General features: G+C 45.7%; 2 protein-coding genes across 3 annotated transcripts in view; one reads left to right on the top strand and one right to left on the bottom strand.

Annotated features, from left to right (window-relative positions):
- CMSS1 (cms1 ribosomal small subunit homolog) overlaps positions 1–26,465 on the bottom strand; it is a 338,049-nt gene that overhangs the window by 60,779 nt on the left and 250,805 nt on the right. The window lies entirely within an intron of this gene.
- Positions 4,564–26,465, top strand: part of FILIP1L (filamin A interacting protein 1 like) — a 250,010-nt gene continuing 228,108 nt past the window's right edge. Inside the window, exon 1 of the mRNA XM_075854439.1 lies at positions 4,564–4,925. The gene's annotated coding sequence lies outside the window, so the exon portion shown is untranslated. The remainder of the gene's footprint in view (positions 4,926–26,465) is intronic.

Here is a 26,465-nt window from a genome sequence, read left to right as displayed (position 1 = left end):
TTCATCAATTCCGACAAATAGGGACTGGGTCATGCCAACTCATACAGTGTGCGAATATTTTTATTCCTTATTGCCTAAAGGGAAGTACGTATCGTTTGCCTTTAAAGAGAACATCGGATTTGATGTAGACATATATTTGTGTGCACGCCTGAAATATTCTGCTGGGAATACAACAATCAATTAAAATTTAGTTCAATATTTCTGGTGGCAAAATCGGAATGATTATTGGTCCTATGTGTACAACAAGGCCTCATGCAAATGACCGTACATGGAATCCGTATCATACGGATCCCGAATAAGAAGTCCATAGCCTATTGGGTAATGTGGAGAGTCACAGAAGTACATAGACCCATAGCCACTACGCGTGTCACCGTACAGGTGAAATACCGCGTGCATGAGCTCTGGGGATCGTTCTGTACATTAACCTGCCTGTGTGAATTGGATGAAATATTAAGTCTCATTTATTAAACGGATTGTTCACACAAGAATTCAAACAAAGGTGTAACTTGAAGCCTCGCGGCCCCAGCGAAACAGTTATATGTGTGAACTTCACCAAGTTACCAAACTTCATATGCACCATATATAAAGGCATTTACTTTATTCTACTGTATGGGATCTTTACATATTGTAAAAAAAAAAAAGTTTTTTTTTTACAATGCAAGAAGTCTATCAAGTGTGGAGAAATCATTAAAGACATACTCTCAGCAAAGACATTGGTGGCCACCAACGTCCAGATACTGCCGACCGTTAGAATGAAGTGGCATTGGTACTAGGAAGGTGCTGTGCCACTTTGTCCACTTTCGACTCTGCTTGACTTTTTCCAGGCAGTCACAAGAGCAGACATTAAATGCCAACAACAGATAAAGTGGTACGGCGCTTTCCTAACACTGCTGCCATTTCAGTCTAGCGATTACCGGTGATCACCAAAGTTGGATCCTCGACCATTGGACACCGGTGGCATTTCCCAGCAATTAAATAACCGTAACACCTCTGTTCTTGTATGTGAAAGAGGCCTATGGTCTTCCAGATATTGTAACCTCTGCAGCTCCTATAGCTCTGCCACTGATTTAAGCGATCCCAGAGCTAGTTATTTTAAAAAAACGGGAATCCCCGTTATGTGTAAATGGGGGTGCAGTAATAATTTCATAACTTGGTCATCGCTCCGCTACCAATTCTTTTTTGCACCACAGACAGCGCCATCTATGTGCAACAGTGGCCTAAATGTGTCATATATTAATAGGAATAACGTATGGAACAAGAAAAAATATTTCATTTTTCTATGCTTGTTATTTTAAAATTAACAACATTATTCCTGTAATGTACGTTACAATTTTTCTAGGCCATCATGCGTTATTGCAGGGTGCATGATCACCAGGATAACCCCTGTCCATATGTCCTATTAGGGCACATGGATTTCATAATGAGGGGTCCCTCAACTAACCAGACTGGAGATAAGCTGCAAAGAGCAGCTCCAATTCTGGTGGACTTGGTTTAACCATACATTACATTGCTGCTCATTTATTTGAAAGGGGGACAACAAGAAAAGTATGTGTGGACATCTCTCCACAGTAAATATGGAACAAGAACCCCTCATTCCTGAGATCAACTGTTATCCAAGGTGTTGGACCCTGGATAAGTGGAAACTTATGACACATGTGATTGACGTCATGAAAGCATTTCAGACAAAAACTCCATCAAACTGTAAAGGATCTGCCAGGCACAGCTTCGGGGTTAACTCCCTTAATTAATCAGTCAGCACCTGAATCTACATCCCTGAGACTGACTCCAGCTTCCACCACTCAGGCTGGCAGGCTTAGGAGTGGGAGAGCCTATCGCAACCTGGCCAGACTCAGCTAGCTCCCGCCCTCGGTCTATTTAAGCCTGCCTTTCCTGTTCCTCCAGTGCTTGTGATTCTTTTTCGTGTGGTTTCCTGGCCCAGCTACAGCTCCTTCTATTTTGTTCCTGCTCCATACTGACCCTGGCTTACTGACTACTCTCTGCTCTTCGTTTGGTACCTCGCACACTCCTGGCTTGACTCGGCTCGTTCACCACTCTAGTTGCTCACGGTGTTGCCGTGGGCAACTGCCCTTTCCCTTGCTTGTATTCCCTTGTGTGTTTGTCGTGCACTTACTGAGTGCAGGGACCGCCGCCCAGTTGTACCCCATCGCCTAGGGCGGGTCGTTGCACGTAGGCAGGGATAGAGTGGCGGGTGGGGTCCCTGTCAATATTGTTTCGGACAGAGGGGTACAATTTGTTTCATTGTTTTGGAGAGCCTTCTGTATGAAGTTGGGGATTGATCTGTCCTTCTCCTCTGCCATCCTGAAACCAATGGCCAAACGGAGAGGACTAATCAATCTCTAGAACAATACTTAAGGTGTTTTGTCTCTGACTGTCAATATGATTGGGTCTCATTCATTCCCCTCGCCGAATTTTCCCTCAATAACCGGGTCAGTAACTCGTCAGGGGTCTCTCCCTTTTTCTGTAATTTTGGGTTTAATCCACGGTTCTCCTCCGTTTCATCTGGTAGTTCCAACAATCCCGAGGTAGAGGTCGTTCATCGGGAACTGTGCACAGTCTGGGCCCAGGTTCAGAAGAACCTAGAGGCGTCCCAGAGCGTACAAAAAACTCAGGCTGATAGAAAACGTTCTGCTAACCCCCTGTTTATGGTCGGGGATCTGGTGTGGTTGTCGTCTAGGAACTTGCGTCTCAAGGTTCCGTCCAAGAAGTTTGCTCCCCGGTTTATTGGGCCGTATAAGGTCATTGAGGTCCTCAATCCTGTCTCCTTCCGGCTGGAGTTACCCCCGTCTTTTCGTATACACGACGTGTTTCATGCCTCCCTCCTTAAACGCTGCTCCCCGTCCTTGGCTCCCTCGAGGAGACCTCCTGTTCCCGTCCTCACCCCTGAGGGGGTGGAATTCGAGGTGGCCAGGATTGTGGACAGCAAGATGGTCCAAGGCTCCCTCCAGTACCTGGTCCATTGGAGAGGTTACGGGCCCGAGGAGAGGACTTGGGTACCCGCCCGGGATGTTTACGCTGGGGTATTGGTCAGGAGGTTCCACCTGCGTTTCTCCAGTAAGCCAGGTCCACTTAGAAAGGGTCCGGTGGCCCCTCATAAAAGGGGGGGTACTGTAAAGGATCTGCCAGGCACAGCTTCGGGGTTAACTCCGTTAATTAATCAGTCAGCACCTGAATCTACATCCCTGAGACTGACTCCATCTTCTACCACTCAGGCTGGCAGGCTTAGGAGTGGGAGAGCCTATCGCAACCTGGCCAGACTCAGCTAGCTCCCGCCCTCGGTTTATTTAAGCCTGCCTTTCCTGTTCCTCCAGTGCTTGTGATTCTTTTTCGTGTGGTTTCCTGGCCCAGCTACAGCTCCTTCTATTTTGTTCCTGCTCCATACAGACCCTGGCTTACTGACTACTCTCTGCTCTTCGTTTGGTACCTCGCACACTCCTGGCTTGACTCGGCTCGTTCACCACTCTAGTTGCTCACGGTGTTGCCGTGGGCAACTGCCCTTTCCCTTGCTTGTATTCCCTTGTGTGTTTGTCGTGCACTTACGGAGTGCAGGGACCGCCACCCAGTTGTACCCCGTCGCCTAGGGCGGGTCGTTGCAAGTAGGCAGGGACAGAGTGGCGGGTAGATTAGGGCTCACTTGTCCGTTTCCCTACCCCCCGGTCATTACACAAACTATCAACAGTGGTTTCATCTGTTCTTAAAGGGGTTCTCCACTATCTGACAACTGATGACCTATCCACCGGATAGGTTATCAGTATATGATCGGTGCGGGTCCGACACCTGGACCCTGCACTGATCAGCTACTCTGGCTGCCTCCGGGCACCGGACGATATTGCCTGAAGCAGATGGCTCCGGTCAGGGAATAGCAGCCGAGCTGCAGTACTGCAGCTCTGTTCCTATTCAAGTGAATAGGTGCAGAGCCACAGTTCTGCCAAACGGCCGCTATTCAGTGGTCGGAGAAATGTGCTTCCGGCTCCAACTACTGCATCCCGTTCAAAACATCCGCCGTCCGGAGGCAGCAGGAGCAGATGATCGGTGGCGGGGTCAGGGTGTCGGACCAGCACCGATCATATACTGATGACCTATCCAGTGGATAGGTCATCAGTTGTCAGATAGTGGAAAACCCCTTTAAATACAATATAATCCAATCCTAAAGAACTGCAAAATAAAACAAATTTAAAAAAAAAAAACTTCTTGGAAAAAAATTATCATTTTATATAAATTTATTCCAAGAAAAGCATCTAATAAAGCGAGGCAGGCCGGAGCATCTTAGCGAGGCAGACCGGAGCATCTTAGAGGAGCCTCTCACCGGAGCGTCATGGCAGAGATATTGGTAGGTGCAGAAATTAACACATTTGTAAGTGATTGATTCCTGACGCAGGTATCGCTGCATGTTAATAATGAGAAGGTTCTGGATTCTATATTTAACCGTCATATCATTTTATTCTTCATGCTGGTGAACAATGGAGGTCGGACGTGAAATGTTTGTTGTTTAGAAACAGATGGCTAACTGTATTTTATCCCATTACAGTGCAGCTCTTCCTGGCTGGAGGTCTCTGTGGATACGGCCAAGCACCAAGGTCAGCTTTTTGACAGGGCCATCTGCCTACAGAGGGAACTATAAGTGGGTGGGTTATATTTAGAGCTTGGTCCAATGAAGTGCTAAAGGCCCTGGTGACTTTCCAATGCAGCTCTCACCCCGGCTCCGGCTGCCACACTTTGATGCCAATAGTGTACAGGCGCATAATAAAGCAATTCTGGGGAGCAAAGAGTTAAAACGGATTATTACAAACTAAACAGCAGCAGGAAGGGGTGACGGTTCTATCAATTGGACGACTACCTTTATACATGGATTTGTCTTTCTGGTCACCTGATTGAAGGTCTGAAGTGAATTGTCATCTGAAGTAGGGGTAAGTCCAATATTTATTATATTATATGTACAGACGTAGCAGAGCTAAAGTTGTCACTTAACTCTCTAGGGCTTTATCGTTGATAATTCATTAGGTTTAACTGCAGACCTAAAACACATTGTGATACTAAGAATAAGTGTGCCAAATGACAAACACAGCTCTACTACATCCTGTACCAGGATATGAAGTTATTATATCACTAAGTATCATAGTGCATACGCAATAGTCATGCACCACTTGCTGGTGAACTACAAGTTCCAGAAGCCCCAGAATCTGGAGTATATAAAGATTTTATAAAAACTCAAGTCATTGGACGACACAACTGCAGGTGCTGAGCAAAATTGTATTTACATTGCAAAATTTGAGGAAAAGACAAGTGTTACAAACTTAATGAAGTGCTTTGCGTTACTCAATAGCAATACTTAGTATTTATTGAGAAAATAAGTATTGAAAATATATTGTATAGATATAAACTGGTGAAAAGGGAAATAACCTACAGGAAGATCTAGCACTTGAAATCCATACGTCCTGCAGCAGCAGCTTTGCTGGCGTGAAGTGTGAAATGTGAGACGAGCTGCACAGACGCAGGATACATTGATTCTCCGTGCACATATCGGGGTTACAATCCACAGTATGGGGTGGATGAGGTGTGACATATGTTCATAATGGGCTTAAATGTACCAGTAAGATGTGCGTAATCCACAGCATATGAGGAAGGATACGAGCGCTGCAGCAGGTCTGCATCATTTACATTGTGAATAAATTAGTATTTTGTATGGTTCCGTAAGGGGATGTTTACATGAGTAATTGTTTGTGGCTGTTTTTGGCGCTAGCGCGGTATGTGCAGCAAGAACATGGCGGTTTTGACAACAATGGCGCGATTTTGGCAAACAGCCACAAAAAAAATACTGGTATACATACTCTAAAGCCAATTGCACGTTTCATATTTGTGCTGCGGAATTTCCGTCAGAATTTTCCATACAAAAATTCTGTATATTACAGTAGTAGCCAAGTGGATAAGATTTTAACAAATCTCATCCACATGCTGGAAAAAAAAAAAAGCAGAAAAAAAGGTTTCGGATTCTGAATATGCAGCATGTCAATATACGTTGCGAAAATACCGCAGAATTTCTGCATGTAGAATACAGATGGAAATTCTGCAGCGAATACAGAACGTGTGCAGGAGGCCTAATGGTGAACACACAATTTCATTAGTTGGCTCAATGTGGATTGATCATAGTCAGGCTGGTTGGATTATGGAGTGCTATAGAAACCTGGCAAAGAGTGATTCGGAATGGCAGGTATTGCAATTGAGAGTGTGGGTGCAACACAGGAAAGTCCTGGAGAAAGGAAATGGAGAATATAATGAAGAATGAGGCCCCATACACACGACCATATATTTTTTCCCTGCCGTAAATACGGGTCCTTTGTCACACGTTTGTAACCCGTATTCCACCCGTATTTGCGGGCCCGTAAAAAAAAGGGGGCTGGAAATGATGTCACAATCATGTCCAAACCCCTTAAAAGGGTCACATGATAGCTCAGATGCCATTTTGTCTGCTTCTCTTTATTCCAAAATTGAAATCCCCTGACGTTGCCTAGCAACGCTCCTGTAATTACGGGAGCCCACGCGTAGCCACCCGTAATTACGGGAGCCCCATAGACTTCTATGGGCCTGCCAGTGCCGTAATTACGGCCTGAAATAGGACATGTGACTATATTTTTCAACGGCCCGGGCGCCTTCCCGTACGCAAACGGGAAGGTATCCGTGGCGAATAGAAGTCTATGGGCCCGTAATTACGGGCGTTTTTACAGTCGTGTGCATGGGGCCTTAAGAAATAATGGTAACCAGCTAGTTGTAAGACTCCATTGAAAACCCATAAGAATGTATCTATTAGCCTTTAAAGGGGTTATTCCAAAATCCAAAATGATCACCTATCCACGGGATAGGCGATAATTGTCTGATCACTGGGTCCCCCACAGATCGTGAGAACGGAGGTCCCAAACCCTCTGCTCCTCTTCACTGTTTGACCAAAGTGTGGAGGACGTTGACTGGAGCGGCGGTCGAGCATTTTCACTGCCACTCCATTCAAAGTCTAAGGGAATGACGGAAACAGCCAAGTACAGCGCTCGGCTGTTTCCGTCATTCTCATAAAACATTGAATGGAACGCAAACTCATCCTTGAGTGCCGCTCCATTCAATCTCCTCCTCATTGTGTGAGGATCTGGTGGTTTGGGAACCCCATTCTTGTGATCAGTGGGGTTCCCAGCGATGGTGCCACTAGCGATCAGAAAGCGGCTACCTATCCTGTGGATAGGTGATCATTTTTTAAATTGGGAATACCCCTTAAAAGATGCAATAATGATATCATGCAACACAACTTTTGCCAAGAATTGATTTTTATTGACAAATGTTGTCCCAAGTTGCACTTACTACCATTTCTTCCTGCTACCGTGCAGACCTAGTCGAATATCAGCGCCGGCATCAGCAATAGGCAAGCTAGGGCAGATGCCAGGGCCCATTGGGGTTGGGTGGCCCCATGATTATCTGGGTAACAATGCTCCACACTTTTTAATACTGAGGTTGGGTTGACGGGGGGGTCCACTGTGACTTTGTTGCCCAAGCGCCCAAATAGACCTAGAGTCTGCCCTGTCTAATGTGTACAGGTCTATAACAAACCAGAAGGTGAAATTAAGGTAATAGAGGACAATGGCAGAAATATAGGGACTGTGGGTAGTTTTGTAAGTAATGATAAGTAAGCAATCCAAGACGTCCTGCTCAGGCATCTGCAATTACTGGAACCAAATTTCTTACAGTTTTCCTTACTTCCTACTGGTTTTTGATGTTCACGCTGTCATATACTAGTTCAGTCTTTTTCATCCTGCATGCACAGTGTATTCAAGTAGAACAACCTGTACTGATACTTTTACTATTGTAGAAACACCTATTCTGGGGTTGTCAAGGAATAGGAAAAAAAGGGTCTGCTTTTTTCCCAGATATAGCGCCACTTTTGCACATGGGCTGTGTCTGGTATTGCAGCCCATTCATATTCAAGTGAATGGTACTGAGCTGCATCACCCAGATACATCCCATGGACTAGAGTGTATATCAGCTTGCATACAGCAGTTTGCAGCTTGTTTGCCCCTCTTCAGTGTCAGGCCTCCATCACATGATTGAGTGTAAAAATAGGGAACTTTTTGTCCCCATTGAAATGCCGTGCTGCCATATTCAGGATCTGCACCATATGGATTGTAGGGATGCCTGTGTGCGTGTGGCATCAGATATGGCAGCCATGGCTTCTAGGGTTTTGCGAGTGCTTTAACATGATCAGGTTATAAGGTTGCATTCACATCACGTTTGGATCGCACATCTGTCATATGTTTGTATATGAAAAAAAGTATACAAATGTATACAGTACCATTCCTTTAGGTTTCTATGGGCAAAGTATGCTAAGAGTGCCCTTTGGCATACGTTTGCCGTCTGTGTCTGGATAAAAAAAAAATTCTGCCAGTGTTTATTATAGGTAATTTTTTATTATAAGATTATTTATTGACCTGTGTCTTAATACAATCACAAAATAATAAATCAGCTGTGTCTACATTATATAATGAATATAGTCCATGGAGGACAGTATATAATGGTGTACAGTACCCGAATAAACACAGTCCAGTTACATGTTTACGTGGGTGACAGATGAGCGGAGCATTAACTAGAAATGGAAGCGGATACTTTGTTATGTCGATCACCCTGATAAAGCAACCGCTGCCTGTAAGTGTATAAATACATTCCACGGAGGACGATTCATTTGAACAGACATTTGAGCCACTAGGGTACAATCCTGAAATGTCTTCATCTACGGTATTTCCAAATTCTGATTGGACTGCAAAAGGCCACAAAAGCAACAAGAGCATCTAGATGTTGTGTAACTGCAAATCCATAATCTACCATGTTCAGCATATTTTTTTTTTACCACAAAGTCTTTTGTTTTTTATAGGAGGTTGTTCTAAACTGAAGCCGTCGATCAGTTGATCACCAGGAGTCTGGCCATACATTTGACCTGCAATGGTTGTAGGCTGGATGTTCAAATAAATGGGCAACCATATAATACATGGAGGGGCAGGATCCGCTAGATTGTGAGCCACTATTTTTTTAGCGTCTCATCGTTTTGTTTTAAAAAAAAAGAAAAAAAAAAAAAAGTGTGGAATCCCGAGCCTGCATATCAAAAGGGATTGCCCTGGTGAAACAACCCTTTAATGTTGCTACATTTTCCAAATTCTTAAACACAAGAGAAAATATTGGCACTATTGGTGGATTCAGCGTTGCAACAAAGTTTTATGTTGTAATCCTTTCCGATCAAAAATCAACAACAAATATCACTCTCCGATTTGTTTTGAATTCTGTTTCACTGTCTGTTTTGACTGCTTCTTAATTTGGTAATGAAAAGATCAGCTCCTATAGCGGTTGTCACTTATCTTTTCATGCCTCATGAATGTTAAATCTGAATAGAAATAGTACAGTAAAGGGGCAAACAAAGTAACAATGTATAACCAGACAGAATGTATAACAATGAAAACAAAAGGAGCTGTAATGGCTGCCATTTTTGTTGTCACCTTTTGCCAAAAATTTTAAAACTTAAAGGCGTTGTCCATGAACAGACAACTGATTACCTATTTACAGGATACACCTGGACCCCGCCACGATCAGCTGCTCTGACTGCCTCCGGGCCCCAGACGTCCATGCCGGAAGCAGTTAGCTCCGGGCACGGAATAGCGTCCGAGCTGCAGTACTGCAGCTCTGCTCCTATTCAAGTGAATATTAGCCAACTGCTACGGGCTCCAACTACTGCATACCCTTCAATACATCCGGCACCTGGAGGCAGCCGGAGCAACTGATCTGTGCAGGGTCCGGGTGTCTGGCCCGAACTGATCATATACTGATGACCTATCCAGTGGTTAGGTCATCAGTTGTTCCTTAAAAAAGGTCAATTCCACCGTTGGCTGAGATTTGCTACATTCAAATTTCTGACATCACATAGTACAAGCGGAGAAAGTGGCAATTTATTGTCAGATGTTAAACTATTTGAGCACATCGTAACAAAATAGAACTCGTGCGAGGTCTCCCAATATGTTGCTGTGAAGGATCCCTTGTCGTGGGACTTCGAAAACTGAGGGATAGTTATAGAAGCACACCGCATCTTATTATCCTACAGTTATACCTACAGTATGATGACAGGGGCGGGAACGGTGACAACTCATCATCAGGCTTCCTACGTCACCAACATTATGGAACAAAATTACAGAAGAGGCTGGACGCAGCCTGCAGGGCTTAGGAGGGAAGCCTCCATGACAGACCTAGGAGGGAAAGGGTTAAGTATTGAGGGAGAGTTAGGAGGAGGTGGAGGAGGGACAGGGAGGAGTTAGGGGCCGTTACGGAGCTTCCCGCTGTTTTCGGCACTGAGCCGGAAGCAGCGGGAGGAGTAACACACACTTGAGCAAGCTCCCCGCTGCCCCGCTCTGTGTGTGTGATGTCTGAGGCAGTTATTCTTGCGCGCCTGCGCGCCGCTGCTGTGCACCACGGTCCCGGATGGCTGGAGGAGACCGTGGCGGCACTTACTGTGATCCCTGACGCCGAATCGCCACGTCAGGCTCGGCATACGAGGTCTGTTGATGTCGGGGACAGGCTCCCCTCCCCCGGCCCCCTTCTTGGCAGTAATATGGCGGCGGGGGGGGAGTCAGCAACACCCGCTCCTGCTCAGAGGAGGCAGAGAGCGTCGCCAGGGGTGACGGTGACTCAGGCCGGGTCCACCCGTCGCTCCCGGCGGTCCCGACCTCCAGAACGCTTCAGCCCTGAGGTGGTCCCGCGGACACGGCGTCGCAGGGGGAGCCCTACAATGGACGCTGCAGGCCAGGCAGCTGGGAGGGCCGCCTCTTCCCAGGCCCTGCGTCCTGGCAGGAATCCCCAGCCGCGACGGGGTCCGGCGGTTATCAGGGAGTCGCAGGCCGGGCTCCCTGTCACCCCTCCCCCATCAGATGCAAGATTTGGAGGACAAGCTACGGCCGCCCCACCTGGTGATGTTCCGGCCGGGGGGCAGGCTTCATCGAGATCGTCGAGACGGACGCCTAGACCTGCAGCGACGTCGAGGCAACAGGTCCGGTCGGAGGTCTGGGTCCCGGCGGTCGGGCGGCAGGTTGCCGGCCCATCTGTCAGCGCGTCATCATCCCCGTTTCGGAGATGTCGGTGAGATGGCCAGTCGTCTGCGAGAGAGGAGCTGGAGGAAGGTGAACTGGACGTGTATCAGCGAGGTCAGGATGGTCCGGCTGACGGGAACACAGCGCCTGTGCAGCCCGGTGAGTGCATAACTCCATCTTTGTCGTATCCAGCGTTTTTTATGTCGGGTGTCGGCGGGGGGGCTGCTAGCGTCGCATCGGTGGCCGGTAGTGGCGCGGGCGGGCGCGACGGCGCGGGTCTAGCGGACTTAGTGGGTTGCTTGCGGGAGGGCCCCAGGGAAGTGGGATCGTTACAGGCGCGGCCCGGGATGGCGGCTATGGAGGCGGTCGCGGTGTCGGTACAGACCGAGGCACAAAAAGAAGGCGATCGGGTGCATATTGATGATCGTGCTCGTGGGGAGGTGTATGTTTGCTTTGAAGGCCCGTTGGGGGCGCACTTAAAACCGGAGGTGCGTGAGCGTATCTGGAAGGACGAATACGTCGAGATTTTTTCTCTCTTGCCGCTTGCTAAATTCAATTTGGATAAGAGCAAGCGGGACGAGAGTAAGAAGGACGAGGAGGAACGTCGGCGGTATAGGCTTATCCCGCAGACGTTCGTTAATTGGTCGCAGGCGTTCGCCATATTAGCCAGTGTAATAGGAGAAAAGGCGCCGGAAAATTGTTCGGCGTTGTTTTGCTATTTTGACGCCATTGGGGAGGCTCATAGGGCGTACGGGGGGCAGGCGTGGCTAAGGTACGATGAGCAATTCCGTCAGCGTAAAGCGGTTCGGCCGGCGATTCGGTGGGACCAGAAGGATATTGCTCTCTGGTTAAGGGTTACGGCTCCGGTTAGGCAGTCCTTTCCCGGGAGCGTCGGCCAGGGGGCCAGTCCAGTGAGGTCGGACAAGGCGGCGGGGCAAAGTTGGGATTCTGCTGGCAATTTAACGATGGCCAGTGTAAGTTCGGGGCCACGTGCAAGTTCAAGCACGTGTGTTCAGAGTGTAATGGTGCATCCCACGGGGCGGCAAAATGTATGCGAAAAAAGAGGTCAGGGAACCAGTCCTCCTCGGCTGGTCAAGGGGTTGTCACCGGTGAGGGTGGAAAGGATGGCCCCTTATCTAAATGAGTATCCGGATAGGGCGGCGGCCAAGTTACTTTACGAGGGGTTTTGTGTTGGTTTTATTATTCCTCCGCCTCCTTATGAGGTCCCGGTTACGCGGAGGAACCTTAAATCGGCCTACTTGCATGCCGAGGTCGTGTCGGAAAAATAGTTTAAAGAAGTTTCGTTGGGTCGCATGGCGGGGCCTTTTGTTGATCCGCCAATAAAAGATTTAGTGGTGTCCCCATTGGGTATTGTTCCAAAGCGCGAGCCCCGGAAATTTCGTTTGATTCAGCATTTATCGTTTCCCAAGGGTTCGTCGGTAAATGACGGGATTGATCATGAGTTGTGCTCCGTAGTGTATACCTCATTCGATAAGGCGGTGGGGTTAGTTCGTGCTGCGGGTCCAGGTGCGCTGCTAGCAAAGACCGACATCGAGGCAGCGTTCAGGTTGTTGCCAGTTCATCCAGAAAGCCAACGGCTGTTGGGTTGTTTTTGGAATGGGGCTTTTTACGTGGATCGGTGCCTTCCGATGGGGTGTTCCCTTTCTTGCGCATACTTCGAGGCGTTTAGTAGCTTCGTGGAGTGGGTGACGAAGGGAGTAGCCGGGGTCGACTCGTTGATACATTATTTAGACGATTTCTTGTGCGTCGGCCCGGGGGGTTCGCCGGTTTGCAGTAATCTGCTTCATGCACTGCAGAAGGTTGCGAGGGATTTTGGGATCCCTTTGGCGCCAGAAAAGACTGAGGGCCCGGTATCGACGATTTGTTTTTTGGGAATTGAGATAGATTCGGTGGCAATGGAGTGTCGTCTTCCTGCGGATAAGTTGGGGGCTTTGAGTCAGGAGGTACGTCGGGCTTGTAGGTTAAAGAAAATTACGCTGCGTGAGCTTCAGTCGCTGCTGGGGAAGTTGAATTTCGCTTGCCGGATTATGCCAATGGGGAGGGTGTTTGGTAGACGGTTGGCGGCGGCAACGGCGGGAGTGCGTGCGCCACATCATTTTGTGCGGCTCAAGGAGGAGCATCGGGCTGATCTGCAGGTATGGGATGACTTCTTGGGCCAGTATAACGGTCGCTCGCTATGGATGGCTCCAGCGCAGGATACGAGTGATTTAAATATTTTTACGGATGCAGCTGGGGCGGGCGGTTTTGGAGCTTACGGGGGGGGTCCGTGGTGCGCAGGTCAATGGCCGGCTAGCTGAGTGTCCATTGGACTCACGCGGAATCTGGCCCTGCTCGAGCTGTTCCCCATCGTGGTTGCGGCGACCATCTGGGGGGACAGGCTCAGGGATAAGAAGGTTCGTTTTTACTGCGACAACATGGGGGTGGTGCTGGCCATTAATAACATCACGGCATCCTCTCCTCCGGTAGTTCAGTTGTTGCGACATTTGGTGTTGGTGTGCTTGTCGTTGAACGCGTGGGTGGTGGCGGTGCATGTGCCGGTGCATGTGCCGGGGGTACGGAATTGTATCGTTGATGCTCTTTCTCGCTCGCAGTGGGACCGGTTTCGGCAATTGGCACCGGAACGTCTCGGTTTGGCTTGTCCGGAACATCTTTGGGATCTGGTCTCGGTCCCAAGGAACGATTGGTGGAAAGGTCTTTGGCGCGCACGACGTGGAGTGCTTATGCTGCTTGTTGGAGGCAGTGGGAGGAGTGGGTAAGGGAGTTGGGTGACGTCAACACGGATAGAGACAGGTTGGTAGCACTTTTGTACTGGTTAGGGGATGCCTGGGAGGCGGGGTTTTCATTGGCAAAGGTTAACCGGTTCATGTCTGCGGTGGCGTTTGGTTTTAAGTTGCGAGGCTTTCGGGATGTATCTAAGGAATTTTTAGTGGGACAGGCTTTGAAGGGTTTGCACCGAGGTAGGGTCGAGGCGGATCGTAGAAGGCCTGTGTCGTTTTCTCTGCTTAACTCTTTGGGCGGTTCATTAGCATCGGTCTGTCGTTCTTCGGCAGAGATGGAGTTGTTTCGGTTAGCTTTTTCTTTAGCGTTCTTTGGGGCATTTAGAATTGGCGAGTTGGTGTCGCCAAGTACCAAGCAGGCAGGGGGGTTGAGACTGGGGGAGGTGAGCCTATATGCAGATCGGCTTGAGGTATGGTTGCGTCGGTCAAAAACTGACCAATTAGGGAAGGGGAAGCTGATAGTTTTGTTCGCCCTCCCTGGTTCGGCTATGTGCCCGGTAGCGTGCATGCGGGGTTTTAAGCCACATGTGGGGTCTCCAGAGTGGCCATTGCTACGTCACGAGGACGGGTCGTTTTTGTCCAGATTTCAATTTGGAGCTGTATTTAAGAAATGTTTGGCGGCGGTCGGTGTCGCGGCGGGCTCGTATTCATCTCATTCCTTCAGGATTGGCGCAGCAACAGAAGCAGGGCGCTGGGGGTTGGATGATGAAGGGGTGCGGCGCATCGGTCGTTGTTATGAGTCTTGTTGTTAGCGCTTACATAAATGTTTGTGTGGTGGTATCTAACTTTCTTTTCCGTTTCAGATCCGCCTCCGTGTTTGGTGTGGTTGCTGGGCCACTCTTACGTGCATTGGGGGGCTTTGAGGGCGGACGTCCGCCCGGACGGTCGCCAGTTGCGCATTCCGCGACAGGATGCGGTTTTGCATTGGCTGGGATTTAGAGGTATGTCATGGAGCAGGGTGTTAGCAGAATTCCAGACATATGCCCGGCTTGATAGGGTCCCAGAGGTCTTGGTATTGCACGTGGGTGGAAATGACTTGGGAGTCCGCCCCTTTCGAGAGTTGGTGCGGGATATTAAACACGATATGTTGTGTTTGTGGGTTTCTTATCCCAGGCTGGTGATAGTGTGGTCGGACATTGTCCCAAGGAAACATTGGCGGCTGGCCAGGTCAGTGGAAAGAGTCAATAAGGCTCGCATTAAAGTTAATCGGGCGGTGTCCCGTTTTGTAGCCAAGAACGGGGGCATTTGCGTTCGGCACAGGGATTTGGAGTCAGGGGAGGGGAACTACTGGAGGAGCGATGGGGTTCATTTGACCGAGGTTGGTATTGATCTGTGGAGCTTGGCAATAGCAGAGGGAATTGAAAGGGCGGTGTTGGTGTGGCGGAACTCACAGGCTTAAGGTGGTCAAGGCCTGTTTCGCTGTGGCGGGGGGAGTCCTTGAGGTCAGTCAGTACAAAATGGTGGGGGGGGGTCGCATCGGGGGTATGCGTCCCCCAAAAAAGGTACATGGTTGAAGACTTCATCGGGTATTATCCCTTTGAAGTGGTCTTCTGGTGGAAGGTATATCACTTGAAGGTTTCATCGGGTGTTATCCCTTTGAAGTGGTCTTCTGGTGGTTGGAGCCATCTGCAGAGGTGAGCGGTGCCTCTGAGCTGGTTTACGGCTGGAGGTAATTGGTTGGTGGTGGTTGCAGATGGCTAACTCGGGGTGTGTCAAAAAGGAATATCTAAAATGGCTTCAAGGACTTCCCCTGCTCGGATTAATGTTAACGTTAAAATTGTTATCTAAATTGTTAAAATAATAGATCCTAGGTTGATAGCTGATCGGTTTAGAGATTATTACAACAATCTCTATAATTTACATTCGGACGATAATACATACCAACCTTCACAGTCAGAAATTGCGGATTTTCTCCTTTCAGTTCCACTGCCCAAGGTTTCTCAGTCTCAACTCGCAGCCATATCGGCTCCCTTCACTGAATTAGAGGTACTTAAAGCCATATCATCGCTTAAACTTCATAAAGCTCCAGGTCCTGATGGATATACGAATAACTACTATAGAGAATACTCACAGATACTAGCTCCTCATTTAATGCAGATATTTAATAAAGCAGCAGAAGAGGGTGCTTTCCCTAAAGAAATGCTCCTGGCCACGGTAGTTACTCTCCCTAAGCCAGACAAAGACCCTACAGTACCAGCTAACTTTAGACCAATTTCTCTTTTAAACACAGACATTAAAATATATGCAAAAATGCTTTCACAAAGATTGTATCATATTATCCCTCAATTGATTAACCCAGATCAGGTTGGGTTTGTGGCAGGACGTCAGGTCTCTGATGGAACTCGGCGGTTTATGAATTTGATTCAGTGTGTGGAGACCTCAAGAACGCCTTCTCTGCTTCTTTCCTTAGACGCAGAGAAGGCTTTCGATAGAATACATTGGGGTTATCTGTCACAACTTTTTGAACATTTTGGCCTTAAGGGACGTATAAAATCGTCAATATTGGCACTATGTTCGTCCCCTTCGGCAAGAGTTTTTTCTGCTGGGTTTCTCTCTGATCCCTTTGCAATAAGGAACGGCACTCGTCAAGGCTGTCCACTTTCCCCAATTGTGTTTGCCCTAGCAATGGAACCCCTAGCAGAAGCAATAAGAACTAACACAAAAATTCAGGGCATCCAAGTAGGGACTAAAACCCACAAAGTCGGTCTTTATGCTGACGATGTGCTTTTGGTGATTTCCGATCCCTTCAATTCTCTACCTGCTATTGAAAATACGATTTCTCAATTTAACAAAATTTCATATTACAAGGTTAATTCAAATAAGTCTAAAATGATGGGGATTGGATTGGATCAGGTTACAAAAATTGCGTTATCTGCACGTTTCCCTTTTGAGTGGAGTGAAGAGAGTATTACATATCTAGGTACCTTTATTACAAGTTCGAGCTCGACTTTATTTACAAAGAATTACCACCCGCTTCTACTTAAGGTATCAAAACTAGCGAATAGCTTCTCCACACCAACGATATCTTGGGCCGGAAAAATTGCTATTGTTAAAATGATGATCTTGCCTATAATACTATATGTATTCCGTACAGTGACTATTCCACTTCCTATCATTTATCTCTCGAAACTTCAAAAGTTACTTACGGATTTCATATGGGCTGGTAAAAAACCTAGGATTCGATTTTCCACCATGTCCCGTTCTTGGTCTTTAGGGGGGATGGGGGTACCAGATATTAGGCGATATTTTCACTCTACGGTTCTTAGCCAGATTTATCATTGGTGGGGTAGACATAACGAACTTAAATGGGTGGAAATTGAGAGGGCTACAGCGGGGGCTCACTTAATTTCTTTTTTGCCACTAAATCATTCTAACCGCCCGTATAGGAACATGAACATGCTTTCTATTGTTGCCTCTATAGCTTCTTGGCAATATTTGATTTCACATACGCCTAAGTCTGAATGTTACCCCCTTCGGTTACTTCCCCTTCGGTATCTTTCCTCCTTTACACCGGAATTAAATGTACTAAAATGGGAGGCAGCTGGGGTTGAAACGATCGGTTCCCTCTACGATTCAAAGGGAATGCTGCCTTTTAATAAATTGGTTGAAATATATGGTATATCCACTCATGATTTGTACAAATATTTTCAGATCCGTCACATCCTAAACAGTAGAAATTTAGATGGGCTACTATTCCCAAGAAGCGCTTTTGTGGCTTTCAACTCGGCTGCGCCTAAAATGAAATGCATCTCGTGGTTTTATTCTACAATTTCTAATGTTCAGAGATTAGCTAAACCAGGGTATTTGCTTAAATGGGAGGCAGAACTGAATATGGTTATTACCTTAGCAGAGTGGCACCAGGCGATAAATTGGGTCCCCAAAATCTCAAAGGGAGAAAGTCACAGAGAAATAGCACATAAAATATTGCTTAGATGGTATAGAACCCCAACACTGTTGAAGAAATTTAACCCTTCCTACTCTCCTCTTTGTTGGAGGAATTGTGGCATCCTAGGCGATTGCATGCATGTGTGGTGGTACTGTCCTTTAGTCTTTAACTTTTGGGAAATTACTTTTGTTTTTTTGTCCAGCATTTTAAGGTATAAAATTCGTCCCTCTCCTGCATTGGCTTTGTGTTTTGTTGGTCTTGTTGACATTCCTAGAGACTTAAGGTGTATAACAGGACATGTCATTCTGGCAGCCAGACTGTTGATAGCCAGGTCTTGGAAATCTTCAGACCCCATTACGATCACTGAATTAACTAATCTCATTCAATTTGATTATACTATGGAAAAAATGGTAGCGGTTCGTTCTAATTCATACGGAAAATTTCTAAATGATTGGACGTTATGGTCAGTCTATAATGCCTCAAGAGCATTTCCTTTCTAGACTATAAATATTGGAAGTGTATCTAAGTGACTGGCGTAAAGATATCAAGATATAGTTGTAAGGTCCTAACAAGTCTAGGCAACTGATCTATAGTAGACTATATAGATAAAGTCTTGCATTGCCAATTATATGTATATAATTAGCGGAGCTGTACCTGGGGAAAGAATCGCAAATGCCTTGTGTGTGTATATGTATGTATGTGTATATATATATATATATATATATATATATATATATATATATGTGTGTGTGTATGTGTACACATATGTATATATATATATGTTGTAATCTTGCCTCTCTTCTTTTTCCTTCCCCCCTTTTTTTATTTTTTTACTTTTATTATTTTTATATTTTTTTATTTTTTTTTCTCTTTCTCCTAAATGTTTTTATTTATATTGTCGATTAATGAAAGGATATTTGAAATACATGTTGTATCTATTGTAAGATGTGAATATGTTTGAGAAAAAAAAAAGTAACCTGCTTTCTTTTTTTGTTGTTTATGTTATGTTGAAAAATAATAATAAAGAAATAAATTTAAAAAAAAAATTGTTATCTATGATTCTGACCCATGTTGGGTCATGTGAATTATTAGGAGGAATTCTCTGGTGGATTCCTAATTAGTTATCCGAACGTTTCGTATTTATTTATTTTTTATAAAACTGTGAAATTAATAAACAGCTGCTGTGGCCATTTCACATCCAACCTCGGTGTCACGTGTCTTTTCTAAAGGGGGGGTTGAGGGGGAGGAAGAGACAAGGGAAGGTTCACTAACACACGACTCTACTTAGGCAGGTCATGCATTGTTAGGCTAGGTGCACATCATGTTTTTGCCACAGTTATGTACAACATAATAGGGGTATTACGTATTGTCTGTAGAGTTAGGTCCTGTTCACATCAGCGTTGGCCTTCCGTTCGGCTTTCCATTCATTTGTTCCATCAGAGGAACAGATGAACGAAAAAAAGAAACGAAAAGTATCGTTTCCATTTTCAATACCATTGATTTCAATGGTATTTTTTGGTTTTTGGTTTGTTTCAGTCTGCCTCCGTTCTGCTAGGTTTCTGGGGGGGGGGGGATTGTCATGGAAACAACAGCGCAGCACGCTACGCTATGGTTTCCGTGAAAAAAAAAATGGAAACTTAGTGGAACAGAGGCAAACAAACAAAAAAAAAATACCATTGAAATCAATGGTATTGCAAACGGAAACGATACTTATGGTTCTGTTCCTCTGAAGGAACAGATCAACGCAAAGCTAAACGGAAGGCCAACGCTCATGTGAACAGGCCCTTATACTTTAAAAATTGCATTTTATACAGAGAAAGTTTTATCTTCTTGCCAAGTCGGAGGTAGATTGGCGAATCTTAGCCCAGTGGCTTTTACGAGTGTCATAGTCCATGCTCTTTGCTTCTGTAGCCATAAATTTACATTCAGCTAGACGCTCCTGGCATCTACATGTCAATTAAGTTGCAAGTGTAGTCTAAAAATCTATATTTCGGACTACAGAGCAAAGCATCATATTTTTCAAGATCCTTTTGACTGTGAAAATGATCATTATCGCAGGGAAAGCAAAAAGATACTGTATATTGTATATGGATTGTGCTGTATGTAGCCGGACTGAGGACACACTAGATTCTTCACACATGGCGCTCACCTCCATAGCAGTGACAACCACTACACTTTGCATACATAGAGGCGAATATAAAGATCCTTATGGACATGAATGGACAGTTAGATAACTGGAGGTTGTGCTGCAATGACCTAAATCCCCCGTGTTTCTTTGGCCTCTTGGCATTAGTTCAGAGTGTCCCGGTTTGTCAGGGCTCTTGGCGGAGTTTGTACAGTACACTAAATAAAGCTGCAAGAAAGCCGAGTGCAGCACTTTCCTGTAGCTGCCTTTCTAAGAACAGTACATGGCGGGAGCTGTCCGTCATCCACACAGCTGTGCTGAGGAGCGCCGCTCACCTGCTGATCACTTCTCCGGCTTACAGACTCATGCCAACATCAAGAGCTATTCACATACTCCGTGCAGATGAACCCGCTATAAATAAATGAAATAACCCTTTAGGACCCAGCAGTTTTTGGCTTTCAGTACCAATATTTTTTTTTTTGTCTCGCCGCATTTTGACAGCCATAACTTTTTTTTTATTTTATTTTTTGTTGATGTAGTATTATAGTTTTGTAGTTTTTATACTGTTTTTTTTTATATCTGGTAAATAGTACCTATAAATTTACAATTCTACATCGTTACCTGTAACTTGGCAACGGTCTTTGAACGCCGTTTCCGGTTCTCGTCTGCCCAACGCATGTGCGTTGGACGTCAGTGATATCTGTTTACTAGCGGCCTGTGACCTGGCAACTTGCCATATACGTCATTTCCGGTAATCGGACGCATGCGCTTTGGATGTTGGCGAACGCTGAGAGCGGACGGCACATACTGAATACTTAATATATGAATTAAACATTAGACTTCCGATTGGTGAGTGGTCATGCAGCCTTAATTTGTAACACAGCTTTTGAATATTTAATTATTATATAATTATGCTTATGTTATGTTTTTTCGTTATGTATATTATTATTTTTTTATTATGTCACTTATCACTTTTGTATCAATGTTTTAATACCTCAATAATGATTTTACACATAGCCAAATGCTGTATATACTTTTAAATTATTCTAATGAGATTGATTGTTTGTATTTGATGCACGTTTGATAAACCATGACTTGTGTATGTATCACTATGCTTGAAAAAGGTCCTAATGTTGGACTGAAACGTTGCACTTTTATATGTTGGCTTGAATAAACCACACTTTATTTCATCTACTTCATTGGAGTGCTGCAAGATTTATTTTTGGATATCGATTTGCTCTTTGGATCTGGACTACTTGCTTGGCACCCGTTTACATGTAAGGGCTTTCCCTCGATTGTGTTTGAGTGCTGCTGTCTTTTCTGCTGGCAAATAGTTTAGGGATTATTTTTTGGCAAATATAAGCGAACATTTAATTAATATGAACATTTTAGAATAGCAGAATTGTTACGGAATGTTTCTTTTTCACTTTTACTGTAATGTATTGGAATATTTGCCGACATATTACTGCCTGTGCATATAAAATACCAAACAGGTATCACTACTGGACAAACATAGGTTGGTGGGTGGTGAAAGTGATGCTGGGTCTGATGAGAGTGAAACAAAGGAAGCCAAGGTTTCTCGGAAGACGTCCATTACAGTGGTACTGTGGCTGTCAATTACCGCCGTCCTCCCATTCTTCATTGCGCAAGCACAACTGTGAATACACCATAGGGCCTCTTTCATGTAAGCATATTTTTCATCAGTACTACATTTGTTTTACACCCGTACGTAATACATAGCTAGAGTTAATCTATGGGGATATTCCCATGAGCGTATTTAATATCTGTTCTGAAGATGAAAATTGCCAATTGGAGTCTACGGAGAGCTTTCATAATACGATTGCAGTCGCATGTTATCTGTTTATTATCCTTGTTGAATCAGTATGTCATCAGTATTACATCCGTATTTCAAAGGTGTTGTCTTATAGAATAAAATTTTCTCCCTAGAAGACAGCAAATTAGTATTAAAGGGGTTTTCCCATAATCAATATTTATCACCTATCCACAGGATAGGTGATAAATATCTAATCGGCAGGTGTTTGACGGCTGGGACCCCCATCGATCACGATGACGGGCTTACCTTGCCATTCCTGGGAGCCCCATAGTAATGGAGCGGTAGTATGCATGCTCGGCCACTGCTTAATATTTCTATGGGGCTGCCGAACATAGTGCTCGGCGAGCAAACATAAATGAATGGAGTGGTGGCCAAGCATGCGCACTACCGCTCCATTCCAATAGGGCACCCAGGAACGGCAAGGTAAGCCCGTAATCGATCAGATATTTATCCCCTATCCCATGGATAGATGATAATGATTATGGGAAAACTCCCTTTAAAAGGTCTGTAATATAGATGCAATATGGACAAAATACAGACATATTGCAGATCCATATTACACTCCTATAGGACTCATGCACGTTAGAATCCTGTGGGTGACATACAGACGGAGTCCCATGTGGCTTGTATTCCGATTCCTGAGGCGCTAAATACAAAAGGCTCAATATAGCTGTGTGCATGAGACCAAACAAATGGAAAGACGGAGTGAAAATATAATTGTGTGATTTCAGTGCATCTGACCATTTGTGATCTTAGGTCAGGTGCACAGACAACATGAGGATGTATTGTGCTCTGACCGGTATATATGAATATTCACACACAGATGTCCTACTTGCAGCAATATGTGACAGTTCGGTATGGTACTGCTGCCCTATAATGCTCTAGATCTTATACCACAATAATTGTTTTTGGTAGGTTTGTACCAATACATAGTACTCAAACCAAGTTCTTGCATTATTATGGACAATTTTTGACAGTAATATACAATATGTTGTACACCTGATCAAATTTGTCACATTTCCACCGAGGAAGAAATTTTGTCAATAATTCAGCAGCAGGAGAGCGCTGCGGATATATATATCCTGGTGATTAGGCGCATGCAGATTTACTAACAATAAATTATAAAAAGTGATTTATAAGTAGAATATAATTATGTATAAGACGCCTTATTTATACAATATAATTAACCTCTAGGCTTACAGTCTAATTTGGCTGGATCACCTCCCCAGCTCGGATGTAAGTGGCGATCAGGCTGCAGATATATGTTTAGCATCTGTGATCGATTTTCCGCTTGTAGAAATATGTTTAGGAGTTTCCACTAGAGCAGTGGTCAAAAAGTCATCCTGATGCAACCGCTCTCAAACAAGCAACACGGTTATGAAATTCCTGGTAGAGAGGTGCTGAGTGGAGCTGCAGTCTCCAGAACATGATACACCACAAGCTGGTCTAATGTTTCACTGCAGACATACCACCGCAATTTTCTTCTTGAGCACCTTCCAGATAAAATGTGAAGCGAAAGTAGGAATAAAAATGTTTTTAAATCTTCAGCCACACATTATATATATATATATATATACATATATATATATACATACATATACACACACACATACACACACACACAGTACTGTACAAAAGTTTTAGGCAGTTGCGGAAGAATGCTGCAAAGTAAGAATGCTTTAAAAAAATAGAAGCGTTAATAGGTTTTTTTTATCGATTAAAATACAAAGTGAAGAGAAATCTAATTCAAATCAATATTTGGTGTGATCACCTTTTGCCTTCAAAACAGTATCAATTCTTCTAGGTACACTTGCACAAAGTCATGGATTTTGTAGAATTATGGTCAGGCGTATGATTATTATCAGGTGATAATCATTATTTTCATATGTATGCTGAAACACAGTCATTACCTGTAACAGAAACAGCTGTGTAGGAGACTTGAAACTGGGTGAGGAATAGCCAAACTCTGCTACAAAGGTGAGGTTGCAGAAGACAGTTTCATGTCACAGGTCCACCATGGCAAGACTGAGCACAGGAACAAGACACAAGGTAGTTATACTGCAATAGCAAGGTCTTTCACAGGCAAAGATTTCAAAGCAGATTGGGGTTTCAAAATGGGGATTTCTCTTTTGAACAAACAAAAAGAAACGGGCAACGTTGAGAAACATAGACGCAGTGGTCGGTCAAGGAAACCTGGAGAGGAAAAATATATAGAGAAGTGCAGCAAATTATAGGCCGCTCAGCTAAAATGATCTCAAAAGCGTTGAAGTGGCAACTAAAACCTGAAAGATGCGGAAGGAAGCGGGAAACTAATGGATCGAAGAATAGCCAAGATGGCTATGGCTCAGCCAATGATCACCTCCTGAAAGATCAAAGAAGATGTGAAGTTACCAGTGAGTACTGCTACATCAGAAGACTATTAAGTGAAGCCAAGTTACCAGCAAGAACTACCCACAAAGTCCCGTTGTTGAAAAAAAGACATGTCCTGAATAGGTTCAAATGTGCCAAGGAACATAATGACTGGCCCAAAGAGAAATGGCGCAAGATTTTGTGGACTGATGAAAGCAAAATTGTTCTTTTTGGGTCTAGTGGCCGCAGACAGTATGTCAGACGACCTCCGAGCACTGAATTCAAGCCACAGTACACTGTGAAGACAGTAAAGCATGGTGCTGCAAAATCATGATATGGGGATGTTTCTCATACCATGGTGTTGGGTCTATTTATCGCATACAAGGGATCATGGATCAGTTTGAATATATCAAAATACTTGAGGAGATCATGTTGCCCTGTGCCGAAGAAGAAATGCCCTTGAAATGGGTGTTTCAACACGACAATGACCCAAAACACACCAATAAGCGAACATCATCTTGGTTACAGACAAACAGGATTGAGGTAATGGAGTGGCCAGCCCAATCCCCTGATCTCAATCCTTTATGCCAGTTTCACATGACCAATGTGCCAATCGGGTGAAAAATGACGTGATTCTCTGATTCGTGGAAAGATAGGACATGTCCTATCTTTCCACGGATCAGTGACAGGACTCGGCCGGCGCACACTGTCATCTGCATGAGGCATTGCAGAACTTGTGGAGTGATATCAAAAATGTGGTTTACGAGACAAAACCCAATCAAGCACCTCGCCATGCAGTCGCCTGTACAAACAGTGGCGTAACTACCGCCGTAGCGGCTGCTACGGGGCCCGCAGCATGAGGGGGCCCGTGTCGCCCGCCGGCACGGGCCCCCACCATGGCCGGAGGCTCCGCTAGCAGCCGCTATGGCTGCTACAGCGCGACGCCACTGAACACTACGGCAGAGCAGGGAGGTATCTCCCCGCTCTGCCATTAAACAAAAGACATGAATCCCCTATCCACAGGATAGGGGATACATGTGTGACGGCAGCTCCATAGAAATGAATGGAGCGCCGGTCGCGCTTGTGCGCATGCGTGACCAGCGCTCCTTTCATTTTTATTGAGCTGCGCAGACGCTGGAAGTCAGAGGTTAGTCATGGAGAACTTGGGGGGGACTTTCGGGGATACATGTCTTTTGTAGGACACACTGTAGGTCGCATTTTTTTGGGAGGGGGGACGCTGTATGGCGTTCCATACAGGGGGGGGGCTGCATGGTGTTCTCTACAGGGGGGGGGCTGTATGGCGTTCTCTACAGGGGGATGTATGGCGCTATCTACAGAGGGGGCTGTATGGCGTTATCTACAGGGGGGGCTGTAAAAAAGGCACTATCTACAAGGGGGGGTTGTGTGACACCCAGGGGAGGGGGGGCCCAGTCAAAAGTTTGCTATGTGGCACAGCCTTTCCTAGCTACGCCCCTGTGTACAAACATTGTGAAAGAATGGGTCTGTAATGACGGGGTAGGGAGACAGACAGGTGAGCCCTAATCTACCCGCCACTCAGTCCCTGCCTACTTGCACGGCCCGTCCTAGGCGACGGCGTACAACTGGGCGACTGTCCCTACGCTCAATATGTGCAGGACAGACAAGGGTACACAGAAGCTAAGGGAAATGGGGCAGTTGCCCACGGCAACACCGTGAGCAACAAGAGTAGTGAACAAGCCGAGTCAAACCAGGAGTGTACGAGGTACCAAACGCAGAGCAGGAGAGTAGTCAGTAAAGCCAGGGTCAATCTGAAGCAGAGGTCAATAGTACAAGCAGCAGAGCCAGGAAACAGGCAGAATCACAGGCAAAGGAGGAGCAGGAAATGAAGGTATAAATAGACAGACAGAGGGCGGGAGCTAGCTCCGTCTGGCCAGTCTGTGATAGGTTCTCCCACTTCTCAGCCTCCCAACCCGAGTGGTAGATGATCGAGTCACTCTCTCAGACTTCGGGTATGTTCACACGGCAGCGTCCGTAACGGCTGAAATTACGGGGATGTTTTCAGGAGAAAACATCCCCGTAATTTCAGCCGTAACGGCATGTGCAGGCGCCTGAACGCCGCGTCCATTACGGACGTAATTGGCGCTGCTTTTCATTGGAGTCAATGAATAACGGCTCCAATTACGCCCCAAGAAGTGACAGGTCACTTCATTGACGCGGGCGTCTATTTACGCGCCGTCATTTGACAGCGGCGCGTAAATATACGCCTCGTGTGAACAGACAAACGTCAGCCCATTGCTTTCAATGGGCAGATGTTTGTCAACGCTATTGAGGCGCATTTTTCGTACGTAATTCGGGGGAAAAACGCCCGAATTACGTCCGT

The sequence above is a fragment of the Rhinoderma darwinii genome, chromosome 2 (genome assembly GCF_050947455.1).
Source record: "Rhinoderma darwinii isolate aRhiDar2 chromosome 2, aRhiDar2.hap1, whole genome shotgun sequence".
Lineage (NCBI taxonomy): Eukaryota > Metazoa > Chordata > Amphibia > Anura > Rhinodermatidae > Rhinoderma > Rhinoderma darwinii.
The sequence above is the reverse complement of the archived record's forward strand: the minus strand, read 5'-3'. Positions and strand labels throughout refer to the sequence as shown.